The sequence below is a fragment of the Chiloscyllium punctatum genome, chromosome 36, assembly GCF_047496795.1.
Source record: "Chiloscyllium punctatum isolate Juve2018m chromosome 36, sChiPun1.3, whole genome shotgun sequence".
Classification (NCBI taxonomy): domain Eukaryota; kingdom Metazoa; phylum Chordata; class Chondrichthyes; order Orectolobiformes; family Hemiscylliidae; genus Chiloscyllium; species Chiloscyllium punctatum.
The window spans coordinates 61,797,258-61,807,934 of record NC_092774.1 but is presented as its reverse complement, the minus strand read 5'-3'; the positions used below and the strand labels follow the sequence as shown (position 1 = coordinate 61,807,934).

The following is a 10,677-nucleotide window of genomic DNA, read 5'->3' as shown; positions in this document are numbered from 1 at the left end:
ATTTGGAATTTGGGGAAAAAGATTATGATATCTTGAAAAATGTAAAAATGTCCATACTACAAAGGAGGTGGTGCTGGATGTCTTGAAACGCATGCAAGTGGATAAATCCCCAGGATCTGATCAGGTGTACCCAAGAACTCTGTGAGAAGCTAGAGAAGTGATTGTTGGGTCCCTTGCTGAGGTATTTGTATCATCGATAGTCAAACGTGAGGTGGCGAAAGACTTGTGGTACCAGTATTTAAGAAAGGTGGTAAGGAAAAGCCAGGGAACTATCAACCAATGAGCCTGACATTGCCGGTGGGCAAACTGTTGGAGGTAATCCTGACGGACAGGATTTACATGTAAGGACTGATTAGGAATAGTCAGCATGGCTTTGTGCGTGAGAAATCATGTCTCTCGAACTTTATTGAGGTTTTTGAAGAAGTAACAAGGGATTGACGAGGGCAGAGCAGTAGACATGATCTCCATGGACTTCAGAAAAGCGTTCAACAAGGTTCCTCATGAGAGACTGGTTAGCAAGGTTAGATCTCGAGAAATACAGGGAGAACTAGCCATTTGGATACAATCTGGCTTGAAGGTAGAAGACAGAGGGTGGTGGTGGAGGGTTGATTTTCAGACTGGAGGCCTGTGACCAGTGTTGTACCACAAAGATTGGTGCTGGTTCCACTACTTTTCATCTTTTATATGAATGATTTGGCTGTGAGCATCAGAGGAAGAGTTAGTAAGATTGCAGATGACAGCAAAATTGGAGGTGTTGTGAAGAGCAAATAAGGTTACCTCAGATCACAACGGGATCTTGATCCGATGGGCCAATGGGCTAAGGAGTGGCAGATGGAGTTTAATTTAGATTAATATGAGGTGCTGCATTTTTGGAAAAGCCACTCAGGTCAGGTCCGAGGGAATATTGCTGAACATAGAAACCTTGGAGTGCATGTTCATAGCTCCTTAACAGTAGAGTCGCAGGTAGATAGAACAGAGAGGAAGGCATTTGGTATGCCTTCCTTTATCGGTCAGAGCATAGAGTACAGAAATTGAGAGGTCATGTTGCAGCTGTACAGACCACTGGTTAGGCCATTTTTGGAATATTGTGTGCAATTCTGATCTGCTTCCTAACAGGAGGATGCTGTGAAACTTGAAAGGGTTAAGAAAAGATTGACAAGGATGTTGCCGGGTTTGGAGGATTTCAGCTATCTGGAGAGTCAGAATAGACTGGGGCTGTTTTCCAGAAGCATTAGAGGCTTGGGGGGTGTGTGTGTGGGAGGGGGGGTGATCTTCCAGATGTTTATTCTATCCATAATCCTCATGATTTTATAAACATACAAGGTCTTCTCCCTGGTTTGTAGTGTCCAGAACTAGAGGGCATAGGTTTAGAGTGAGAGGGGAAAGACTTTAAAAGGGACCTCCGGGGCAAATGTTTCATGCAGAGGGTGGTGCAGAAAGGAATGAATGTCAGAGTAAGTGATGAAGGATGGTACAATTACAGCATTTAAAAGGCATCTGGATGAGTATATGATTAGGAAGGTTTTCGTGGGATATTGGCCAAGTCCTGGCAAATGGGAGGAGATTATGTTAGGATAACTGGTCGGCATGGATGGGTTGGACAAAAGCGTCTGTTTCTGTGCTGCACATCTCTACGATTTTACTTCAGGACTCTGAAATGGTTCGTGAAAACCACCTCCACGATTTGCCCAGTTTTAACACTACAATACACAGGAGCAGAATGAGGCCATTTGGCCCATTGAGCCTGCTCCACCAGTCAATCATGGCCGATATGTTTCTCAACCCCATTCTGTTGCCTTCCCTCGTAATCCTTGATCCCCTTACTTATCAAAGACCTATCTATCCCTGTCTTAAATGCCCTCAATGACTTGGCCTCCACAGCGCTCTGCAGCAATGAGATCCACAGATTCACCATCCTCTGGCTGAAGAAATTCCTCCTCCTCTCAGTTCTGAAGAACATTCCTTCACCCTGAGCCTGTGTCCTCTGGTCCTCGTTTCACCTACTGGTGGAAACATCTTCCCCCACATCCACTGTATCCAGTCAGAGTCACACAGCACGGAAACAGATCCTTCGGTCCAACCAGTCTATGTCGACCATAATCCTAATCTAAACTATTCCCACCTACCTGTGCTTGTCCCAATATCCCGCGAAACATTTCTTATTCATGTACATATCCAAACGTCATTTAAATGCTTTGACTAAGCGCATCTACCACTTCCTCTGAAAATTCATTCCACACGTGAAGCACTCTGTGTAAAAATGTTGCCCTTATTTTGTTTTTAAATCTTTCTGTTCTCACCTGAAAAATATGTCCGCTAGTCTTGAAATCCCTCATTCCAGGGAAACGACTCCTGACATTCATCTTCTCTGTATCCATCAGGATTTTATAAATCTCTATGAAGAGTCATCCGAACCTGAAATGTTAGCTTGCTCTCTCTATGTGGACGCTGCCTGACCAGCTGCGATCTCCAGCATTTGTCATTTTCAGGACGGATTCCAGCATCTGTCGCAATGCGCTCCTAAATGTTGGCTACCTCTTCCCAGATCCTTCGAGACTCGACCTTACTCAACAATCCACTCTGCGGTACAGTCAATACAGTTCCACATTGCATCTCTTTCAGCACACATGGGCGGCACGGTGGCTCAGTAGTTAGCACTGCTGCCTCACAGCACCAGGGACAAGGATTTGATTCCAGCTTCAGGTGACTGTCTGTGTGGAGTTTGCACATTGTCCCCCCCCTGTAGCTGTGTGGGGATTTCATCCAGGTGCTCCGGTTTCCTCCCACAGTCCAAAGATGTGCAGGTTAGGGTGAAAATGGCCATGCTAAATTGCCCCATAGTGTTCAGAGATGTGTGGGTTAGGTATATTAGTCGGAACTAAATGGAGAGTGATAGGAGTAGGGAAATCGGTGTGGGTGGGTTACTCTTCGGAGTGTTGGTATGTACTTGTTGAGCCAAATGGCCTCTTTCCGCACTGTAGGGATTCTAAGTGGCAAACCCCAGCTCTTTGCATTTCCCAGAGGGGAAGTGGGGATCGGCTGAAAGCTCAGTGAGCGTGAAGCGAAAATTAAACCTCGTGCTTTGCTTGAGCTCAAGCTGAGTGACTTGGTGGTGGGACTGGAAAAGGAAGGTACGGTATCTCAGTGGTTAGCGATGCTGCCACACGGCACCAGGGCCCCAGGTACAATTCCAGCCTCGGGGCCGTTGTCTGTGTGGTTATTGCACATTCTCCAACTGGTATTTGTGGCGGATTTCTTCCAGTTCACCTGTTTCTTCTCACTATTCAAAGATGTGCAGGTTTGGGTGAATTAGCCATGTTAAATTGTCCATCGTGTCCAGGATGTGGAGGTTAGATGCATTAATCAGGTGTAAATGTAGAGTAATCGGAGTAGGGTAATGGTGCTTTCAACTTCATGGAATTACAAAAGAAAAGAATGTTCCGCATAAAGTAGAATTGCTTGTTCTGAATTTCTACCCTGATTGACAGTGATGGCTTTCATAATCTTTTTTTCAAGTGCATTTGAAGATCTGAAGACTGAAGTTTCAAATTCAACAGACGAAGGGCTTAAGCCCGAAACAGCAACTCTCCTGCTCCTTGGATGCTGCCTGACCTGCTGTGTATTTCCAGCACTACACATTTTGACTGACTCTCCAGTGTCGGCAGTCCTCATTTTCACATCAATGAAAGACAGTCAATCAATCCATTGGGACTGTAATGATTTTCTGTGCGAAGGAGCAAAACTCTTTGGTTTCTGTTTCAGTACATTTTCAGCATCAGTGGAGCTGGATGAGAGACGCTCCTGTGGCAGCGCATTGAGTATGCAGCCTGTAACAATTATACAGCCTGGAAAGAGGGATTCACGGCAGGGAGGGGTTGTGCATGCATTTGTGTGCAGCTGAAGCTTTGGCCGTGGAGAAACCAGAGGAATCTCGCCCCATGGAGAAACCGTGGAAGTGTGGTGACTGCGGGAAAGGCTTCAGTGTCCCATCTGCCCTGGAAATTCATCAGCGCAGTCACACCAGGGAGAGACCATTCTCCTTCCCCGAGTGCGGGAACAGCTTCCCCCACTCCTCCCACTAACGTGCGCACCAGTATGTCCACACCGGTGAGAGGCCCTTCCACGCTATGATTGTGGGAAGGCCTTCAGCAAATCCTCTGACCTACTGAGGCACCAGTGGGTCCACACAGGCAAGAAGCCCTTCCACTGCCCCGAATGCAGAAAGGGCTACAGCAGTTCCTCCCCCCTGCTGATACACCAGCGGGTCCACACCGGGGAGAAGGCGTTCTCCTGCCCAGAGAGCGAGAAACGCTTTAATCGCTCCTGCCACCTACTGACCCACTGGCGGGTCCACACGGGAGTGTAGCCGTTCTATTGCCCTGAGTGCAGGAAGGGCTTCAGCAATTCTTCTGCTCTGCTGACCCACCGCCGGGTCCACACAGTGGAGAGGCCATTCAGCTGTCCTGAGTGTGGCAAAAGGTTCACATTTTCCAGCAAATTGCGAAGGCACCAGCGGGGGCACCAGTGCTCCCAACAATCGGATACCGCCAGTGACGCTACTGTGGACTAAACCTTCTGCCCCGTTCTGACAATGGGTGCAGTGGGAAAGATGGTGGGCTTTTTAAATTTCTGGACTGCACACCGCCTCGCACCCCCAACTGCAACCCCACAGTAGCTCAGGGCGGCATGGTGGCTCAATGGTTAGCACAGCTGCCTCATAGAGCCATGGACCGGGTTTGATTCTACTCTTGGTGTGACTGTCTGTGTGGAGTTTGTACGTTCTCCTGCCGTGTCTGCATGGGTTTCCTCAAGGTGCTCCGGTTTGTTCCAACAATACAAAGATATACAAGTTAGGGTGAGTTAGCCTCGCTAAATTGTCCATACTGTTCAGGGATGTGCAAATGTGGTGCATTAGTCAGGGGTAAATGTAGACTGGTCAAGAGTGTGGTGCTGGAAAAGCACAGCAGGTCGGGCAGCATCTGAGGCGCAGGAGAATCGACTTTTTGGGCATAAGTCCTTCCTCAGGAATGATGCCTGAAACATTGATTCTCCTGCTCTTGCTGCTGCCTGATCTGCTGTGCTTTTCCAGCACCACACTCTCGACTGTGATCTCCAGCATCTGCAGTCCTCACGTTCTCAGAGTAAATGTAAAGTAATTGGGTTAAGAGAATGGGTCTGGGTGGGTAACTCTATGGAGGTTTGGTGTTGCCTTGTTGGGCCAAAGGGCCTGTTTACAGTCTGTAGGGATTCTGTGATTCCTTACACTTTGCTTCCAGTGGGCGACACTACTCGGAGTCCGGGACGGGCACGTTCCCATTGAAACAATCCGCAGAAAGCTGAGACCAGTGGAGCAGACATTAGGCCATTCAGCCGATTGAGTCTGCTCCGCCATATGTTAGAAACAAAAAAAAATTGTGGTTGCTGGAATCCAAAGTAGGCAGGCAGGAGGCTGGGAGAATGCAGCAAGCCCGGTAGCATTAAGAGGTGAAGTTAGCGTTTCAGGTATTAACCCTCCTTCAATACTGAAGAAGGGTTCTTCCCAAAACATTGACTTCTGTATCAGAAACAATTTACCAGGATGTTGCCGGGGGTGGAGGGTTTGAGCTGCAGGGAGAGGCTATTTGGCTGGGTGAGAGATTTAAAAGGGACGTAAGGGGCAATGTTTTCACGCAGAGGGTAGTGCGTGTATGGAATGAGTTTCCAGAGAAAGTGGAGGCTGGTACAATTGTACCACTTAGAAGGCATCTGGTTTCGGACATGAATAGGAAGGGTTCAGAAGGTTATGGGCCAAATACTGACAAATGGGACCAAATTAACTTAGGATCTCTTGTCAGCATCGATGAGTTAGACCAAAGGGTCTGTTTCCGTGCTGTATATCTCTATGTCTACCGGTCCTGATGTAAGTTTTAAAATGGAGTCCAAGTAACTTTGAATAGTTCAGTCTTGTTGAACTCACCTCTTGAAAGGTTTCAAATGAATCCCTCCAAGTGATACTATTTAACAATGATGTGTTGGACAAAATATCCCATTACGTTCGACACAAACCCATAAATGAAGACATCAGAAGTCACACAACACCAGCTTACAGACCAACAGGTTTATTTGAAATTACAAGCTTTAGGAGCATTGCTCCTTCTTCAAAGCTGCTGCTTCATCACTTCACCGACAAAGGAGCAGTGCTCTGAATTCTTGAGTTCAAATAAACCTGTTGGACTCTAACCTGGTGCCAATTGACTTCTGCCCTTGTCCAGCCCAATCCAACACCAACACTTCCACATCAGAGTTGACTAATGAGATCAGATTTTATTCAGTGTGATTAAGTGAGATGCTCATCTGAAAACTCAAAGCTGTTGGAGCGACAAAGAGACACGAGTCAGTGCTACAGCATGGAGACAGGCCCATCGGCCCAAACTGGTCCATGCCGACCAAAATGTCCATCAACAGTAACCCCATTTCCTTGCACTTGGCCACTATCCTTCTAAGTCTTTCCTCTCCATGTATTTGACCAAATGTATTTTAAATGTTCTTAATGTACCTACCTCAACCACTTCCAATGGCAGCTCATTCCATACACAAACCACACTCTGAAAAAATATGTGGGGCAAAAATTTTACAATCTCTCCACTCTCCCCGTACAAATGTGCCCCCACTCACCAGACAAATGTGTCCCCAGTCGTGAAATTCCCCCATACTTGGGAAGAGACAACAATCCTTAACCCTAACTACAACCCTCTCGGTTTTATAAACTTCGCCTGTCATCCTCCTCTGCTCCAGGGGGAAAACATCCCAGCCTTCATTCTAATTTGTTAATAATGGCGCAGTGATAATTTCAGCTGTGTGTGTGTCAAGGATCTCTCATTTCTAAGCCAATGCAGTGCCTCTTAAGTTTACCTGACCTTAAAATGAATGGTATCTATGGTTTCTGTGCAAAGTCAGTCCTCATTGGAAAACAGCCAATAGTGTCTTAAATCCCATAGGCTGCTTCTGACCAGGTTTGTATGCTCTGTTTTGAGATGTAGGAGTAAAACTTCACAGTAAAACATTAATGCAATCTTTATTCATGACTCATTATTAAACACACTTTCTTCATTTACAGCTGTAATTGAGAGGCTCCTCTGAATTAGTCGACCTGTTTGTAACAAGTTGTGAAACATGAAAGGGTTCTGAAAAAACTTAGAAAGATACTGCCAGGGTTGGTGCGTTTGAGCTGCTGCAAGAGGCTGAAATAGACTGGTGCTATTTTCCCTGGAGGCTCAGAGGCTGAGGGGTGACCTTCCAGACGGTTTTGCGGTAGAAGCGTTTTAGAAAAAATATCTCAACCCTTTGTTGCCTTTGCCAATATCTGTTGGCCATTAGTGAAGTCCCTGAGCCCAAAGGGATCAGACCCTCTGCCTTTTACAACCCCTTTTGGGGAAAAAATCAAGAACAACGTAATCTTCTAAAAGGAGTAACATCATCACAACAGACAGCACACAAGCTGAAACATTTCTATCAAAAGTTCGTACAGCTAGCAGGCCGAGATAATGACTTTTCAATTTAGGCAATTAATTTAAATCAGGTCCTTTGGCTACCAAAATCTATTAAACCTAAACCTGACAACAGAGGACCAATCCTCTTGTAAAAACTCAATATAGCATCAAGGGTATAAAAGAAGTGGACAGTTGGACAGAGCCCCAGATCTAACTCCCCATTGCTAGAGCTAAGAGTCCTCAGCACTAGAGAGAGACATCAGCTCTGACAGTCATCTGTGAATGAGACAGCATCATTTACAAAAAAAAACAGAAGAGCAGGAATTGGAGGATGCATTCCTGAGAAAAGATTCAGTAGAAGGATGCATCGAATATTCTGGAAGACATGTAACCTGGCTGTAATCTGAGAGACTAAATTATATTTCTTGTTGTATTAGTGGGTCTTGTATTTATTGGAACAGCATATGACAAGAATCTTGTTTCATGTCAGAATTGTCAGTAGTTCGAAGGGATTTATTCGGTTTGTTAATAGATTAGTTCAGTTATTCACCACTCAAGTTGGATACGTAAATTGTTTTTTGTTGATTTTAAAGTGTCAGGGATTTATTTTTGTTTTTAAGACTAGAGCAGATGACACCACTTTTCAGACTAATTTTATAGATTATAGGGCAATGCGCTCCTCTTTTGGTGCTTCGGTTTGAGATCTCAGATAGGGAAGGGGATTCAGCATTCGCTGTAACAGTATTGACGTGCCATCCTGCTGAATGCAAAGGAGTCATTATTAATCCGAGCCTCTCGCTCTGGTTGTGGGTGAATCGCCTTAATTTGAATACTGACTCAGAAACTGCACAGACAACCAACTGTTGAAACAATGATTTACACTTTATTGTAGGTAGCAACCAAAATATAAAACTCCTCAAGTAAGCAAGTTCAGCCTCTCTCTCCCCCTGCCCCCACACCCCCTCCATCTTGGCTATCACCCAAGTGATGGCAGAATTTAACATTGTTTCCACCAACAGTGCCCATCTCTGGAACTTTACAGGGGTTTGATGCAGTGTTGTTCTTCCAAGTACTGCTGCTAAATCATTCTGGAGTTGAATTCTGGTGGAGTTCCCTCACTTTCAGATTTGTGGTGTAATGTTTCTTTAGATTCTAACCACCACCTCCCCACCCTTCTGGAGGCCTCAGGTCTGTAGCTTACCTTCTTATCCTTGAGGGTTTTCCACCTGTTTGAAACAGCCTGTCCTGCAATTAACCCCTTTATGCCAAGGCCTTCCTTCTACAGGCAGAATTAATTGTCCTTTTGTCACACAGTTATTAAACACCATTATCTCATCTGTCCAAAGGAACAGCTCATTGTTTTGCCTCCTCCTTCCCAGCGATAGTTAATGTATGTTATTTATTAACTCCCTTGTAGCAGTTTCTCATTGGCCCTTTCGTTTCTTGGTCCAGAAAGAGTTATTGCTGACTCATGAAGTTATCAAAGTTCTGGAGTTTACAGGACCACACCACATTCCTCTCTGCCTCCTCCAGGAATAACGATTGCTCCTGAGATACTCACAGTTCCTGACGTTCCTTGATATCCCCAAATACAATCCATATGTCAGGAAATCACTGGTTCCTACCCTGACACCAGATAGTCACTGTTGGAGCAGAAGGATTATGGGGAGAAAATGCAGAAATCCGAAGTTCAAAGAGACTTGGGAGTTCAAGTCCAGGATTTTCTCAAAGTAAACTTGCAGGTTGAGTTGCACTTTCCCCTGCAACTGCTGAATGTGTGACATCAGCCCATTTACCTATTCCCTCCTCCCTACCCAAGGGTCCAAACTTTCCTTCCAGATGAAGCAGCACTTTACCTGCACTACCCACTGCATTTGCTGCTCACAATATGGTCTCATCTACATTGGGGAAATCGAAGCATAAACTGGGTGACTGCTGCACAGAACATCTACGTTCTGCCCGCAAAAAAGACCCTGAGCTTCCAGTTGCCTGCCAATTCCACACCCCACCCTGTTCCCTGGCCAACATCTCTGTCTCGGGTTTGCTGTATTGTCCCAGCGAAGCTCAGCACCAGCAGAACGAAGAGCACCGAATATTACACTTGGGGACATTGCATCCCTCCGGTCCCAATATCGAATTAAATAATTCTAGGGCCTGAACTCCATAGTATACTCGCCCCTTCCACACACACCAAGCCTTGTTATCACATAATCTGTCATTCTACACTACTTAGCCACGAACAGTTTGCATTAACCCTCCCACGCAGACCGTCATCAACTCCTTTTTCTGTCCAACAGTTCTTCCTTCTCTTTGGGCTCTGTCCTGATCTCCGCCTTCCTCCCACAATATCTCCTAAATATAAACCGACATTTTCCCAATCACCATCTGTTCTGTGGAAGGGTCACCGGCAACTCCCCTTTTTTTGTTCCTGATATACAGCATCCGCAGTTCTTTCAGATTTTTATTGAGAGAGAGTTGGAAATTGTTTCGAGAGACAGAAAGAGAAGGGGGAGAAACAGAACAGACATGAAAGTCAAATCATTGTAGTGCCATCACTTCCCTTAAGCATGAATAGAGCGGATGGGCCATCTGTGAGCTTGTGGCGCAACGGTAGCGCGTCTGACTCCAGATCAGAAGGTTGTGTGTTCAAATCACGTCAGGCTCACTACCATCAACGTCTAACATTTCAAGTGAGTAACGGAGCACGTTCTCTCCGAATATCTGTTGTGTCAAAACTTTCGATCACACGTGAATCTTTGCTGTCAGTTTGATTTGTGAACACTGTCGGGGAGGTGGAGTGCCCATTGTTTGGGTAAATGCGCAGCTCCCCGCAATGTGAGAAGTCAAACACCAACTGTTCATCACGGGATTTAAACACACAGCCGCTTCGTTCAGTTGGTGACAGCGCAGTGTGAATAACATTATACCGATATTTTTACAACATAATCTAGAGATTTCCATCCAGGTTTTAGTCACATCAAACTGCCACGTAATGATGTTATGGCCTCAGCAAACTATAATAAAGTGAAGATCGCTGGGATGATTTTCTACATCCGACTGCAATATAAACACAGATCATTGTTTCCAGTTTTGGTGGAACAAAAGACATCGTATTGGTGGATAATTACAGTTAGTGCAAACACAGCTCGCCATCGATAAATATTAATCCTGTTCACTTCAATGGCCAAATTTCAATTCAGAAACTAAG

The 10,677-nt window shown here is 45.5% G+C and overlaps 1 non-coding gene across 1 annotated transcript; it reads left to right on the top strand.

Annotated features, from left to right (window-relative positions):
* Positions 1 to 10,062: 10,062 nt before the first annotated feature.
* On the top strand, positions 10,063 to 10,134 carry trnaw-cca (transfer RNA tryptophan (anticodon CCA)). The gene has a single exon. It is a non-coding gene; the product is annotated as a tRNA-Trp (tRNA).
* Positions 10,135 to 10,677: the final 543 nt, after the last annotated feature.